This window comes from Anser cygnoides, chromosome 1 (assembly GCF_040182565.1).
Source record: "Anser cygnoides isolate HZ-2024a breed goose chromosome 1, Taihu_goose_T2T_genome, whole genome shotgun sequence".
In the NCBI taxonomy this organism is placed as follows: Eukaryota; Metazoa; Chordata; class Aves; order Anseriformes; family Anatidae; genus Anser; species Anser cygnoides.
This window is the reverse complement of record NC_089873.1, coordinates 180,877,899-180,893,796: the sequence shown is the minus strand read 5'-3', so window position 1 is coordinate 180,893,796 and position 15,898 is coordinate 180,877,899. Positions and strand designations below refer to the sequence as shown.

The 15,898-nt window shown below is 38.6% G+C and overlaps 1 protein-coding gene across 7 annotated transcripts in view; it reads left to right on the top strand.

The window, feature by feature from the left end:
* ENOX1 (ecto-NOX disulfide-thiol exchanger 1) overlaps window positions 1-15,898 on the top strand; it is a 364,265-nt gene that overhangs the window by 169,166 nt on the left and 179,201 nt on the right. For 2 of the 7 annotated variants that reach the window (XM_066988313.1, XM_066988333.1), the window contains one exon: window positions 466-513. The exons of the other annotated variants lie outside the window; for them this stretch is intronic. The gene's annotated coding sequence lies outside the window, so the exon portion shown is untranslated. The remainder of the gene's footprint in view (window positions 1-465; window positions 514-15,898) is intronic. 7 annotated transcript variants of the gene reach the window in all.

The window sequence follows — 15,898 nt, the reverse complement described above, 5'->3', positions numbered from 1 at the left end:
GTTACTTGAAATTACTGCTTCAAATATGCATGTCTTGCACAGAAGTAAGAGTGAATGCAAGTTAAATACTTCTATCAGAATTTAAAAATAACAGCAAACTGAAGAAAGCTGTTTTCTGCAGTCTGTTGGGGTTTCCTTTAGAAAATTAAGACCCTCAGTGTTCACAAGTGATTGATGGGCATGTGATTGTCTTTAGTACCCGATTCATCTGCTGAGTAGCTGATTCGCTGTGGACTAAAATGGAAGATACAGTATCAGAAAGTTTAGAGCAGTTCTGCTGCAGGAGAAGCTATCAGGATGCTGTTCAGCAGAAAAAAAGGAACATCTCTTCTTTGTTTTGCATTGTATGGTGTTTTCTGTTTGAACTTATAAGGCTCAGTAAAAAGTAAAATGCACGAAATGGTGTATGAAGAAATGCTTTGTAAATTTGGCCTGAAGAGGCTCACCTGCTTTCTCTCTCAGCAGATAACTGGTGACTGAACAAAGAAGTGAGAGACCTTTCTCATACAGAGGGTAAAGTGAAATTCTGGGAATATTGAGCGTTTTTGTGTCCTTGGATGTTTTATTAAATTTTATTAAATTACATTACTGCAAAATCAGAACTTTTTGGTTCTTACTAAAAGAAAACAATATTTTTCTTTTCAAGCTCTGTCTCACAAGTAGGCTTTTATAAAATACGGTCATGTATTTGTTTTGTTTTCTTTGTTAAAAACTCAAGTGATAAAAAAAGGCTTACCTGCCTTTTCTAAGTACTGAAAATGCATTGTTTCTTTAAAGATGTTACTTAAAAACTCCTCAAGATAATCTTTCTGAATAAGTGAAAGGACCCCAGTTTGTGGCACTGAGGGACACCGTTTAGTCATGGGACTCAGTAGGTCAGGTTGAAAGTTGGACTTGAAGATCTTGAAGGTCTTTTCTAATGTAAATGATTCTGTGATTATATGATTCTAATCATTTCAGTGACAGTTCAATTACTCAATTAGAAAACTGGAGAGAAAAAATTAAATATTTCTTAACAGTTCATTCTCTAGGTTACATAATCCTTTTCATGATATACCAAAAAAAATAATGAAAAGTTCAAGGGACTGCATTTAAGAAGAAAAAAAAAGAAATTAGAGTAGAAAAAGAAAATACAATTATAGAAATTATTGGTGTGTATTAGTAATCATTACACTGGGAATTTTGTGGCAATACTCCCATGCTTTATTTCTTACTTTTGGCATTAAATTAATGTTGAGTTTTTGTATTTATTTCCCCTTTCTTTCTTCCTTTCTTCCTTTCTTTCTTCTTCCCCTTTACCTCATAAGAAGTAGAAAAAATAATAAATACTTTAATGATGCCTTTGTGGTAGTAAACCACTTTTGAAGCACCTTAAAAGCCATTCCTAAATACCTCAATCTTGCTAAATCTCTTTAACAGTACATTCTTATCTATGTATCTGTCAAAGTAGGTAGTCATGAAGGCTTATCTGTGCATGTTCAATATCCTAAATCTGTCTAAGATAAGGACAACAGGGAAAAAGGAGCAGAACATTTTAAGGTGTATGAAAATGTTAAAAATCCTGAGATAAATTTACCTCTGTGTAAAACTATTTAATCGCAGTGAATCTGGTCTCTCTATTTATAAGGGCAAGCAATGGGTAGGTTTCATTTTGCCCACATTTGGACCTCTCCAATGCAGATGTCTGTGATGGAGGTACTTGCCCAAAGTCCTCTGCATAGCTAGAGGAGAAAAATGGGCATGTCTCAGATGCTGTCTGTCTCATATCAGGAGAGCTATCTAAAATAGGTCAGATGAATTGACTGCCAAAACCCACTTATTTCTCTCTTGTCTCTGTAAAAAGAGCCTCAGACAAGTGCCTCAAATGTAAATATCAGCTTTGCAAATGTCCAGCGTTCTGCGAGATGAACCACACTCATATTGCCTTACAGATATTGATTAGCAAGGCATATTAAGAAATAGGAGAGGTGTTAAGTGCTGCTCAGATAAAAAGTTCCTGGTTTAAAAAAACGTAAAAATCAGTCAGATCAGACAAGGCAGAAAAAGAGTGGAACAAAGACAAGATTTTATCTGTCTTTTGCAGATGGGAAATAGAAGCTTGGTTAACAGAGGTTAAACCAGTTTCAGTCATCTGGAAATTAACCACCTCTGAGGTTAACAGGAGGGCTGAAACACTGAAATTCCCAGCACAGATCTGTCCCAGTTGGGCTTTACCAAATACATTGACCTACTTTTGGTGTCCAGGCTGTGATATTGATTTTTCAAGATATTTTTGGTACTTTAGAGTACAGCACATTCTCATAGCTTTTTATATGTTCAAAACACAATATTTGATTATTTCAGTCTACAGCTATGCTCCTGCCATGTCACCCCAAACTCAAAATGACTTCATGCAACACCCCAGAGAGAACTTCTAATTGCCAAATGCAGAAAAAAATGTCTCTCCCTCACTGCCTTTATATAAATTGTTTTTGTTGTGGTTCAGCCCCTTATTACTGAAATACTATTGGTCTTCTGCAAGTAACTAACTTTGGGTCCTGCTGGAAATAAAGTCATCTTCACTTTGCAGAGTAAACCTAGTCAATAAAAGTAACCTGTACTGGACTGCTGAATGCAGCAGACATTAACATACAGTCCCATGCATAATCTATATCATAATTATAGGGGATCTAGTAAAAAATGCCTATATTCGGATATTGCTTACCTCCTGGGAGCTTGACTTAAGATTCTTTTAAGGTATCTTCTTTTAACATACAAACTAAGAAAAGGCATTTTACAAACTGTCCTCACAGGCTAACCATAAACTGAAATGTCTAGATTCACAGTTCATATCTCTCCTATTTGAGTTAGTCAAGAAGCTGATGGTAATAATAAGCTGTCTGCCCTTCATGGACACCAGACATTAAAGAAGGACTAAGACAGTCATTTTCCTTGTGAGTTTCAGAGGTATTTTGTAAAAACAGAGGAATGTGAGAACTCAAGCTGTCTAAGATCAGTTCAAGGCTCTGGAGAGAGATAAATAACTACTACTTACAGACTTGGGTGATTTTTATATCTTTCAAAATGTTGGTTCTGCCACTCAAACATTTCCTTTTTTTTTTTTTTTCCTTTCTGAGTCTGGACTGTCCTTACATCTTAGATTCACCTTAGTCTCTCTTCCATCTGCTATTTCTTTCTTTGCACTTAGACAGGATATGTAGGCTTACTCTGCTCTACTAGAGTCACCTAAAACATTGACACTCATATTTCAGCTAGCCTTTCTGAGCTTCCTCTGTATTCTTTGAAGAGAAATTAGCATTTTTAGGGACAACTCCTGCCATCATAAAATAAACAGCTGAGATCAGGTAGATCTAAGATTAGCATCTGAGATCAAGTATTCCACAGGAAGAACCCCTTCTCTCCATTGACTGCAAAGGGTTTATTCCAGATCTGAATGTCTCCTGTTTTAGGCAGCAAAAGCTAGGACGCATTAATCCTACCTAGGGCTTCCTTTTCTCCTATGGTGATTGGACATTAGTGCAGAGAAGAGTTGGCACAAACGAAAAAAAATAATTCATGGTCAAAGAAGAATTCGTGATAATAGGAGAGGTCTAGAAGCAAGTTTAGTTTGGTACATGATCATGCAGTTGGAGGACTGCAGCTTCATGGGCTGCAGCACACTCAGGTGCAGACATCAGAGAAAAGAATTTGGTGTTACCAGAAGTCTCACGTGTGAATTCTGTGCTGAGGATATGCAAAGAACAGTTCTCAGACCTCAGCTCTATGCAGACAAATTTGAATAGACTCTCACAAACATAGCAAATACAGCCTTGCTTGACCCTGCTCAGTATGCTTGTCCTTCTGGAGACAGTGGAACATTTTAACAAAAGAAAACATACATAAAAAAAATAAAATCTCCATCAACCTTGTCCTGAGAAACAACCCAATTGTTTAGATGAATTAGCACAAGTTGGTTTAAATTTTTGGTCTTCTGGGAACAGGGAAGATTGACAGAGAACAGACCATGGAGAACAGCCTGAGGCAGGCACGTAACATGGAAAACTTCAACCTTCATGGTTAGTGAAGTTCTAAGCCACAAATACAGTTTTACTTTATATGTACCACTAGAATGTTTTGAATAGAATATTTTATGTGTAGTTTCCTTTCACTGAGGTTCAAGATACAAGAATAGAATCTGTACTTTCAGATGGTAGGTCTTTTAGCAGTTTACCCAGCCCTCTGCCATAACTTGCTTTCTGGTGTTCTTCACATCTTGATGTTGGAAGTTGTTTCTAAGGTGAGACAGAAATATCAGGCTTTTATTTGCTTACATTTTCAATCCAGCCTGGCTCGGTTTTACAATATCAGACCTTCTGGGAGCCTCTCAACATGACAATAACTATAAAAGTTATCAATAACAACAGGGGTTCCTGCTGTGGAAGGGTACTGTAATTGCAATTGCCTAGGATCTGGAGATTCATTGTGGAGAAGGCGTATGTTCTGTGGTTTGATTCTCTTGGGTATACTCTGTCTCTCCCTAGCAAATCACTGCTTCTAGGGTGAGTTTTCTTTTACTTATTTCCTTATTTATTTACTTTAAAAACTAACTGAAAACAAAGCAGTGCACTGCCACAAGTGGCAGAAAATCAAAAGTGGGGAAAAAAAAAAGGAAAAAAATGCTACTGACAAATATTTTAAGAAATAATAATAGAAAATGAAATGTTTTACATACAGCTTCATTTTAGCCTGTGATTTAAAGTGTGATGACCACACACTTGGACTGCATCCCCAAGAAGTATTAAGAAGACATATTTCTTCCTGTGTACATGAAATAAGATGTCTTTGTATAGCCATAAGTCCTGTTTTTGCAGTGTAGCTTGGTACTCATAATAGAGGAATAAATAATAGTTTTATGGTAGATAATTTGAAAAATAGGACATAATAAAACATAAGTATAATATTTAAAAATACAGGTATGTATTTTCTTTACTTGCAGGCATTTATTTTACCTCTATATACAATGACAGCTTTCTAAGGAAAAGCACATTTGCAACATAACTTGCCTTCAATCATTAATTTCTTTCTACTTTTTTTACTGTTCCTTTTAAATGACTGCAAAGTAAACTCACCAGAAAAATGTATCTGTCTCATTGGTTTTGGCACTGTGCTGTATTAAGAATTTTGAGTTGTCTATTCTCATTCTGCAGTTCATATGGATATTTGAACACCAAAACCAACTGCCCCAAGCACTCCTCCCTGCCTTCTGCAGGTCTTTAATTTCCACAGGTCAACACTGAGGTTTATGAGAGTTGCAAGTAATGGGCACCCCTTTAAAGATCAGACTACTGACTCACTAGTCCATAAATATAAATCAATTATTCCTACTAATGAATGCATCTGTGAATGTCCTGCACCAAAACACACATTAATGGTATAAGCACTATGTAAATATAAACTAATTAAAAAAAAAAAGACACAGAGACACAGTAACCAAAGAAATAGCTGTAGTCTCAAAACATTGTAAAGTCTTGATATGTCTGTTTAAGTGGAGATCTCTGTTATTCCATGCATTGCATGTGATTCTTTGCATGTTTCTACCACTTGTCACAGTAAAATAAAACATTTCATAATGAGCCCTTTCTGTTTAAATAAAAGTATTAAATAAAGCTCAATACAGCCTAGAGATAGAATGTACATTTAAATGCTGTTATTTTACATACATTAAGAAAGCTGTTTTTCCTAATGCTCAGAAAAAAATGTTACTGAAGTATTTTTTTTGTGATAACACAAACCCCAGAAGGCTGTTGGAGCTCCTGAATATCTGGGCATTTTAATTCATTTCAGTATAGCTGTGCTCCAATTTATTCCAGTCTTGGCACTGGTTGCTAAAACACTCCTGCCAACCCTGAACAAACCACCTAATCCAGCCCAACCTCACCAGAAAGAATAATCCTTCATGTGACACTGAAAAGCAGGCAGCCACAGCCACCCTCTCAGAAGCCCACATTTTCCAAAGGGCATGCCCACTAGCTCTTCAGAAATATTTCTCAGGTACCCCATTTCTGTACCGAGAAAACCCTTTTCCAGTAGTCTTAACAATTCAAATTCTTAAAGGCATTGACTAAATACACCATGACTAGTCACCAGAAAATCTGCTTGGAGCTGCTAACACCTTTTGTCCATCTTCCAGATGCACCACGTGTATCTGCCCTAGCCACCAGAGGCATCCCAGAGTCTTACAAAGCTCTCCTCCATCCATCCATCCATCCATCCATCCATCCATCCATCCATCCATCCATCCATCCATCCATCCATCCATCCATCCACTGTGCTATAGAGTCAGAAGGTTACACAGATATATTGCAGGTGTCTGGTGGTGGATGTGGGGCTGCCAAGCTGCTAGAACTCTCTGATATCACATTTTCCCATTGATGACAAGCTGTTTGGCACACTCCCATCCACTTAAATGCAAGCACAGCTGCATCTGGATACTCTTTCCATAGCTGCAGGCTCTCTCCATCACAGGAGAATGACTATACTCTCTTAAAAGGTGTCCTTACAAAATGCTCCGGAGTTCAGGCCTCACAGACAGATGAGCTCTGGTAGGTCTAATTTGTAGAGGTTTAATTCCTTGCAATATTGAATTATTTCTTGGTAGTTCAACAATAATTCTCTGAGGTCCTTGAAGTAAAGAGTGACAGAAGAGGGACTGTGCACTTATACCTGATTAGTCCCAACATAGAACCTGGCATTTTAGCTTGCACGGGCAGAGGAGATGGTTATATGTTATTATTGGTAGGATGGGGATTGAGTAAATGGCATATATGCACATTTCCCCTTCTGCTGCCTGTGCCACAGAGGCAGGCAGAAAAAAAAAAAAAAAAAAAAAAAAACAGCAGTTATCAGCAGTGACATGGAATCCACCTACTTTTTTTTTTTTTTCTTTTTTTTTGTGCAGGAGCTAGAGGTTTGGATTCCTATTTGTGTTTTATACTCTGACAGGTAAAATGGCATGTCTTACAAGATGTCCTTTCCCTGTTTTGGTAGACTCACATCCACTCACTTCAATGTCTACAGTAAGTTCAGGCTTTCTGTTATTATTGAGTGCATAGAAGGAATGCAACAAAGAGAGGAAACTTTTTTTTTTTTTGCCCTTTCTGCAGCAGCAACAGAGTTGCTTATTACATTTTAATCATTTTCACCTATGCAAATATGCTGAAGCCAGAAAGTCTGCACAGCTGTCAGAGAGACTACAGGTTTTGAAATCAGCAGGGTAGCTGGAGTATAAATAATGGCTTATTTTGTTTGCCAGGCCTTTGACACTTGTTAGGATGCAGGTAGAGAAATGTCCACCCGCTTTTCAGGTCCCATTTGATTACTCAGAGCTGGGATTTTTTTGCAAAACACTATTTTTTTTTTTTTTTTGCATTTTACATGAGACAACTCGTGAAGTCATGGTTGAACAGCAAGGGCGTATCTGAACATAGACGTTAAAATGTCTATTTCTTATAACAATACTAAAACCACAATGAAACTGAGTTTGGCAATGCAGATTAGCCAAGTGATGGTCTGAGATAGTGAGGGTCATTTTTCTCCGGTGTCATCACTTCAAAGCACATTTACAACCACTGTAAGGCTAAATGACTGTATGCTAAGAGGAGTGCTAAAACATGCTTTAAATTTCCTTTGGAGAACTGGGATAACTTTTAAAGTCCTCACATATAAAAAGAACTGTAACTATTGTGAAAAAAAAAAAAAACAAAAAACACCACATATAAAGTGGCTAAGTCAAACTCTTTATTTATTTTTAACCAAGTTTCCCTTCAGAATGCTCCAAGTGATTAGATTTTGCAATTCTGTGGATTTATCACTTGCCAAGTTTCGTATTTTTTAAGAATCAAAACCATTGTTTTGAAGGCCACTATCAAAGTTGCAAAATGTCTTTTGCACTGTTAACCACACAAAAATGGCTTGTATTTGTTTTCAAAAATCATCTGTGGCAACAAAATACTCCCAGGCTGAAGTGTTCTGTGCCAAATGTGGTCTACAGTGAGAGTTTGCAGGCCAAATTCTGAAACCAGTGAAAAACAGGGCTTGTGGAGGGAAATACTGACATTACCTTTGCCTGCCTATGTGTTCATGGGCTTTGTAGTGGTGTTCATTATTTCACTGCATTCAAAATCAATGCATTTGCTTAGTAGATCCATCATTTTATTAGAGTTTAAAAAATTCTTCATTAAACCCACTTTATGCCTCTCCAAATCCATATTTTTTATTAATAGTGAAAATAAGATAGAGTCATTGCAAGCAGACAATAAAACCCATGTGCATAGGGTAATTTACTTGCTGTTTATGCTAAGAGACTCTATGAGTATTATAGTTTTGATGAACTGTCCCGGCACTGTTTATACAGTGGATTTTTTATCCTGCAGCATTCATACATTTCACTGAATGCTTCTTATCAGAGCCCTGGGGTACTCTATAATTTCTGAATCTAAAAGTAGAGGCATGTCAGACATAAAATAGGAAATGTGGAACGTGAGGTTTTGAGGAGTGTTTCAGGTGATTTTGAAAAATATATCATAGTTAATAACATGAAGTACTCCTCTAGGGTAAAGGAAAAATTTAAGAAGGGAAGATATTCTTTAAAAGAGGCTTTAGCTAGGATAGGAGAAACAGAACATGTGCAAAATGAAGTCAGTAATATGCTTCTGAATAATGAGGAAGTTACATTTGGGAAATGAATGTTAAGAAATTTAAATTTCAGTGAGTATGAATGGAGAGAGGTGACAGGATTCAAACTGAATAATGGAAAACAGACTATCTAGATTGCAGTATCTGTGTGGGAGAAGAATCTCTTCCTGTAAGTCTTATCCTATGACTATGGAAGCAAAGAGGGCAGAGGGAGTACCACAGAATAACAGAAGAAGAGAATATCAAATGAGTATTCAGAGCTTTATAATCTATTGCTTGTTTTTGCACTTTGAGTGCAAAATATCAGAGCTCCAAGGATGTGAGCTTCAGGATCAGTTTTGAGGGACAACTTTTTCCTTTTCTCTGATGAGATTTTTATTCATGTGCTACTTAATAAAAAACAAGTGGCAATGATGGCTGGGAGGTTGTGACTCTGTACTTGTGAAAGTGCCCATTTTTGCAGAGCTTTAAAATGGAAAAAAAATATATATATATATATATATGTAGTTCAAACTTTGTTTATCATGGATTTGTGACTCTGGCACTTTTGACAGGCCTTATGAAATTGTACCTCAGGATACCTAACTCTTTGGGATGAGAATGCTCTAAAAAGAGTGTTATGAAAGCCAACCAATTTTTCTTTTCTTTATAGTTTTCTTTAAGAGGAACAGATGTCAAGTGCATGTTGTACCTTTGAGTGTGTTTTTTCTGTGTTGTTCCCTCCATGCCTGTCATAACTATATCCTTTTTTTTTACCCCTCTTCTGTCACTTTTTTTCTCCTTTTTTCCCCAACTCAGTCTTTTCTGTTTTTCACATATGTACTGTGCTGCATAATTGCACAAAATCCATGAGAAATTCAGCTGCTCCCTGATCACTACTTTAATTTTTCAGACTGGGCAGAGGTGAAAGCCTTATGGCTTCTCCTTCCTATTCCCAGTCAGAAGAGGTCCAGGTAAGCAATAAAATTCAAAAATTTCCCTGCTCTCCAACAGTCCAGGCAAAGGAGGAAGCTAGACTCTTTTCCTACCATGTAAAGAAAAAAGCACTATAGTCCCTCTCCAACTACCTCAATCCTGCAAGGAAAAGAGGGGACAGGGCTTCTTTCACACTTCTTGCAGACCACAGGACTGATATCTTACAAAGGATGGGGGACCCTCTGCCATTTTTAGTTCCCTTCAAAGAAAAGGTGTAGCCAAGGTAATAACAGGCACGAAAGGTGGGGAGAGGATGTATATATGTTGGAACAGTGTAATCTCTTGTAGAATAACAGGGACACTCAAGTCTGCTAAGTGACAGTATACAATCTGAAGTCCTTTGGACCTTATTTCCAGAAATTCTGCCTGGTTGCAGAACCTCACAGAATCACAGAAATGGTGAGGCTGGCAGGCATTTTGGATAGCATCTGGTCCAACCCCTTGTTGAGAGTAGGGTTAGCTACAGCAGGTTGCCCATGTCCCATTGAATGTTGAATATCTTCAAGGATGGAAATACCACAGCCTCTCTGGTCAAGTGCCCGGTGCTTGACCACACTTGCAGTAAAAAGAAAAAAAAAAAAAAAAAAATTCTTTCTCAAGTTTAAGGGGAATTTGCTGTATTTCAGTTTGTGCCTTCTGTGTCTTGTCCTGTCACTGAGCACCGCTGTCAAGAGTGTGGTTCAGTCTTTTTTATTCTCCCCCATCAGGTACTTATAGGTACTTATTCACCTGGATAAGATCCCCTTGAACCTTCTTTTCTTCAGGCAGAATAGTCCCAGCTCTCTCAACCTCTCCTCTTACCAAAGACGTTTCTGTCCCTTCATCACCTTTATGACATTTTTCTGGACTCTACTTGTCCATGTCAGTCTGATTTTGGGACAACAAATGCCAGATCCAGCATTCCAGGTGTGTCTCACTAGTGCTGAGCAGAGGAGGGGGATCACCTCCCTCAGCCTGCTGGTGATCCTCTGCCTTATGCAGCCCAGGAGGCTGTTGGCCTTTGTTTCAAAGGGACATGATTGGCTCATGGTCAACCTGTCCCCCAGGTGCCCCAGGTCTTTTGCTGCAGAGCTGCTTTCCAGACAGTCATTCTGCTATATGCACTGGTGTCTGAGGTTATTCATCTCCAGGGGCAGGACTTGAGGTATTCATCTGTTGACAGTTTTCTTTGTCGAACTCCATGAGTTTCCTGTTGGCCTATTTGTTGGCCCATTCTACTGAGGTTCCTCTGAATGGCATTACAAGCATTTGGTGTATCACCCCCTCCTCCCAGATTTGCATCCTCTACAAGTTTGCTGAGGGTGCCCTCTGTTCCATCATCTAGGTCATTAATGAAGATGTTGAACAGCACTAGTGCCATTATCAACCCCTGGGCTACACCACTAGTGACTGGCCTTCAGCTGGGCTTTGTGCTGCTGTTCGTAACCCTCTGGCCTGGCCATTCAGCCAGTTTTCAATCCACCAAACCCTCCTAAATTCTGGTCTCAGCATCTCTGGAAGTCCTGTGCAAAGTTTCTCACAGTTGCTCAAGCTTCCCCCCTCCCTGTATATGATGGCATCCAAAACCAGAAGGAAGTTAGTCTGTTTTTTGTCAGGAATTTTCCAAGGTCATGCAAGAATTTTTTTGTAGAACTACAGAATAAAGGCAGGTTTCCTATGCTTTAGATGTTAAACTACACTTCCCATCTCTGCCACCTTTATTACCCAGAATTATAAATTCTAAATGAGCACAGAGACATTTCTTTGTTATAATCTCTCTTTCACAACTGTACTTTAAATATGTGTATGATTTTTTTTTTAATAATCCTTTGTATTTTTCCATTGTATGTAACTGAAAAGGGTAGAAAATGCAGTGTGTGAGAACATCCTGCTTTCAGACAGCTGCATCATCAGAAGTGCATTTTTATCCAAAACAGTACTCCTAATGGAAACAGAAATAAACAAATGTGAAGAAATTCTGTCTGCTGCAAACCATTCTTACTGCTTTTGTTAAAAGTCTTGCCTGACTTCAAACAGATTGAGCACAACCTTCCTAAGAAAAGGCAGTGGAAAGCATGTGGGGAGAGAGTACAGAAGTTGACACAGCTTCATGGATAGCATGACTGCATGTATTTGTGGACAATAAAGGCACGGTGGTTAGTTGCTTTCCCTACCTTCTGAATATACGTGTAATTGCATAGTCATGGCAAGCTCTGAATACAGGACTTTTCATTTGTATTTTAGATTGCCTTCAGAATGGTGAAGCCTTTCTTTTTCTCCAACCCCCACTGATACTCCTTGCCTGTAGTGCTCATTTTCTTTCCAATGTGATACCCAAGCATCTGACATACTTTGACATAATAGATACTGTGAAAGCTTTGCCTGCCTTGGAAGTCAGGATCCTCTCACAGTACAGTAAGTTCCCTTTAAAAATAGATATTGTTTCATCTTTTCTGCTTGGGACTTAATTGACATTGATTATATACATGTACCATTTACTCTTTAAGAGAGTTTGTTTAATCCCACTCCATCTCCTGAGCTTCCCCCTTGTATGGTTCAGGGCCACTGCTGCAGCCCCATCCATGACAGTGCACGTTAGGACAGCCTGCTTGAGCAAGTGAACTGCCCATGTCACTGATGGATGTCGTGGGAGCACTAGAGAAGAAAGGTACATTTTGAAACCATACTGCTGTGAATGACTTTCTTAAGAGGTCTGTTGAGCACTGCCGTCACATATTAGTTGAGTCACTTGACTTTTACAGGTCACCTTAGCGTTTTTGGTTGAAGGGCCTGATGTCAAAATACCACTGTGGTAACTGATGTCTTCTTTAACACGGTTGACACAGGTTGTGCTTATAATAGGTGCAAGAGAGGATCTATTTTTTCCACATCTCTGAGTTAAAGGAGCTTCCAATTAGAACTCTTTGTAACTAGTGATTGCTTACAGGTTTCCTAACGGGAGATCCGTGGAAGGGGGCGAGCTTCAGAGGAAAATAAATGAGAACTATAGTGTTATTCTTTTAGTCTGCATTTGTCTGAAGCTGTTGTCAATAGAAATAGGTGCATACATTTGTCTTCATTAATCATTTCAAGGTGTTGCTTTTTGATGCAGCCAGCCCTAGCAATTCACGGGCGCTTTAATTTTCCAATTATTGTACCTGTGGCTCAGAACAGATACTGATTAGTTTCACATTTTGCTCTGTGGGCAGCTTAATGTTCTTGTCACCTTACATTGAGTTTTAAATGTGCAGAGTGTAAGAGAATGTCAGATGTGCTCCCAAGTCTTTTTGGTCAGGCTCAGTAAGTTATGATGTTCCCAGGTACTGTACTGATAGGTTTCTGAAAGATTGATGAAAAACAAGGTATGGTTTTAGGATCCTGTCACAAAAGTAATGATTCCTCTCGTAAAGCAAGTGTGAGTGGGTTTGCTTTATTTTTCACACAAATTTTTAGCTGAAGATGAAGGTGATAACTGAAAGCTGCCATAACGGCAATACAAAAGGAAGTTATGATAACAGCAAGGCAAGAGCAATGCTTTTCAATATTTGCACACAATTGCAAGACCTTTTCAAACTGTAGTAGTGGAAGCGAAGGAGAAAATAAGTTTTGAAAAGCCCTAAACACAAAGATTAATTTTATAACAAATAGAAATGTTGCCTGTCTGCTCTTTATCAATTGTGTACCAGCTATGACTCATTCGTGCATGCTCTTTTCTTTCTGAAAATTGCCGTGGAAGAAATCCCCTCCAAAACACAAAACCACGCTGAACATCTGCTGTCTAGGTATTCATTAGTTCTGTCTGCTCTGCTTTTGGCTAATTGCCTGGGAGTGAAGTCGAATCGTTTATGGGGACTTAACCTGGTGCCGGTTATAGTAGTAAAGATCATGTAACATTTTGATAAAAACTTTGAAATGTCAAACATGCAGCCTCCCAAACATAAAGTTTATTTACTGGTTTCTCATACATTTTGTTTGCCTACAATATTGCCTGCACAACTGATAACAGAAAATGTATTTAATAACTACTCAGTGCTAATATGCTGTAGTATGCATGACTGACTAATTTAATTTATCTCTGATTAAGCCTATTATGTTTGAGATCACTTTACAGAAGAGACTTTTTTTTTTGCCAGCTGTAAGCTTATTTGAATTGTAATATAAGTTAATAATGTGTGAAATAACTACTGGTGCCTGCTTCTAAATGCTAATTTTACCAAATGACTTCCTGAGTTAACGCATGCACAGCTCATCTATTGCAATGTAGTTAGTGTGTTGTTGGGACGTAAGATTGTGTACGTAAAAAGGCAGGTGTGTGGCAACGGGATAAAGTGGCAGTGGTTTCTGTGGACAAAGAGGATGGGGCCATGATCACCGCACACTTGGTGGTGGCACACAGTCTACATGTTGACAGCAACAGCTGAGAAGAAGCCCTGGTGATGGTATTTCTCTTGAAGCATTCATTCCCTATGTGGTGCAAAGGGGAATAGGGACTCCTCAGGAAAACACAGAGAGAAAAATGTGAAACAAAAGGTTGTGAATAAAAGCAATCTGGGATCTGAATATGTTTCAATAGGAAAATAGCCATTTGGGTGGAAATCATCTAGATTTTTCTCAGGCTGAATTTGGAGCTGTAAAAAAAGTGGAAAAAGATGGGAAAACAACAACAAAAAACTCACACAGTTCAGCAATTAAAATCTGAGAAATGGAGGAGAAAAAAAGAAGAATCAAAGAATTAAACTCTGCCAAGGAAAACTAAACTTTTTTTTTTTTTTTCCTTTGGATAAATAAGACTCTTTCCTCTTCCCCCTCCACTGTTTTCTGTTGTCTAATTGCTAGAGTAGGCAAGCACGTAATGGAGAGGGAAGCAAAGCTTTTTCTGTGCATAAGCCATATCCCAGGGCTATTGATCACTGGCAAATGAGACTTTGCAATGTCTGTGATTTAGCCACTTGTTTCTCTTGATTGAGAGGCTGCAAAGTGCTATCAGTTGTTGATCTGGAAATAGCTCTGTGTTTACCAATTGTTACTCTTACGAGAAACCATAATCATACACATTCTTGCTTTACTTGTTTATTTTAAATCTGATGAGAAAATGTAGGTGGAGGGAATGAAGTCTTATACCTTTGAAGAAACAAGTGTGATAGTCTGGAGTTCAGTGTATGAGATCATTTATAAGTGAACGCACACAAATTATGTGTACTTTGCATTTAAATACATGCGACTCCAACAGAAATAAAAGAAGCCAATAGTTTTCTCTGTCAGTTTGGCGTATCTCTTCAAATTAGAAAATACATATGATACTGTACTTACTGTGTCAGACTGAGCTGCCAAAACAATGTCACTTGCCTCACACAGAAAGAAAAGTATGCTCCGCATAATTTCTTTTCATGTCATTCTGCTCTACCATCCAAACATAGCCGGCATGTGATAACATGTGGGATGTCAAGCACTATTGTTCACATTTTGTCATGCTATCTCATATAGATCAGTTATCAGCCAGCTGAGATGTACAGCGGCTCTGATTTCAAGGTCTCTCTTCACAGAGTGTCACCCGTTAGCTGATGGGACAGGAGTTTGACAGGTCCACTGATGGCTGTTGGGTTTCGGCTGAATATGTGATGGTTGTACTGTGAAGACTAAGTTTCCAGTGGTATATAATTGCCCCAAATGGTATTTTTATACCAGTTTCAAAGACAGGGGCTTCAAGATTTGTCCTGTAGTACTGGTGTCAGTAAGACTTTTCCTCCTGGTGTTTGCCCAGAGCAGTCAATATATGAACGTAGGAGGGAATGGCCTGTGGGAGTCGCTTCTTCCCATCGGACAGAGATGGGACTGGTAGTCTTATAAACTACCAGTTGACAAAGCTCGCTGTTGGATTCCCATGCTCTGCACAGCCCTCCAGCTTGTATCTGGGTATAATCCAGGGCTGAACACGATTCACAGAGATCTGAAAATATGGTGCTCTAGCTATTTTAGAGATTGCCTCTCTTCCCTTACATGCTACTACAGTGAAAAAGATGAGCAGGTTCTTGCTAGCAGGTCCAAGATCTGGACAACTCAGTCCTGGAAATTGTTACTGGGGAGGACTTTTGGCTTTGAGTGTTGCATTTTTACTGCCCAAAGAGAGCTCAGGTATGCTCTGGGTGTGAAAGCTTCTTTTGTGGCCTCTAACTTTTGTCAGAGCTGCTATGAATAGGGAGGTCATTCAGCTTATTTTATTTCCTTCTACACAGAGCAGGATTCTTTTAAAAATGGTACACCGTGTATTTAT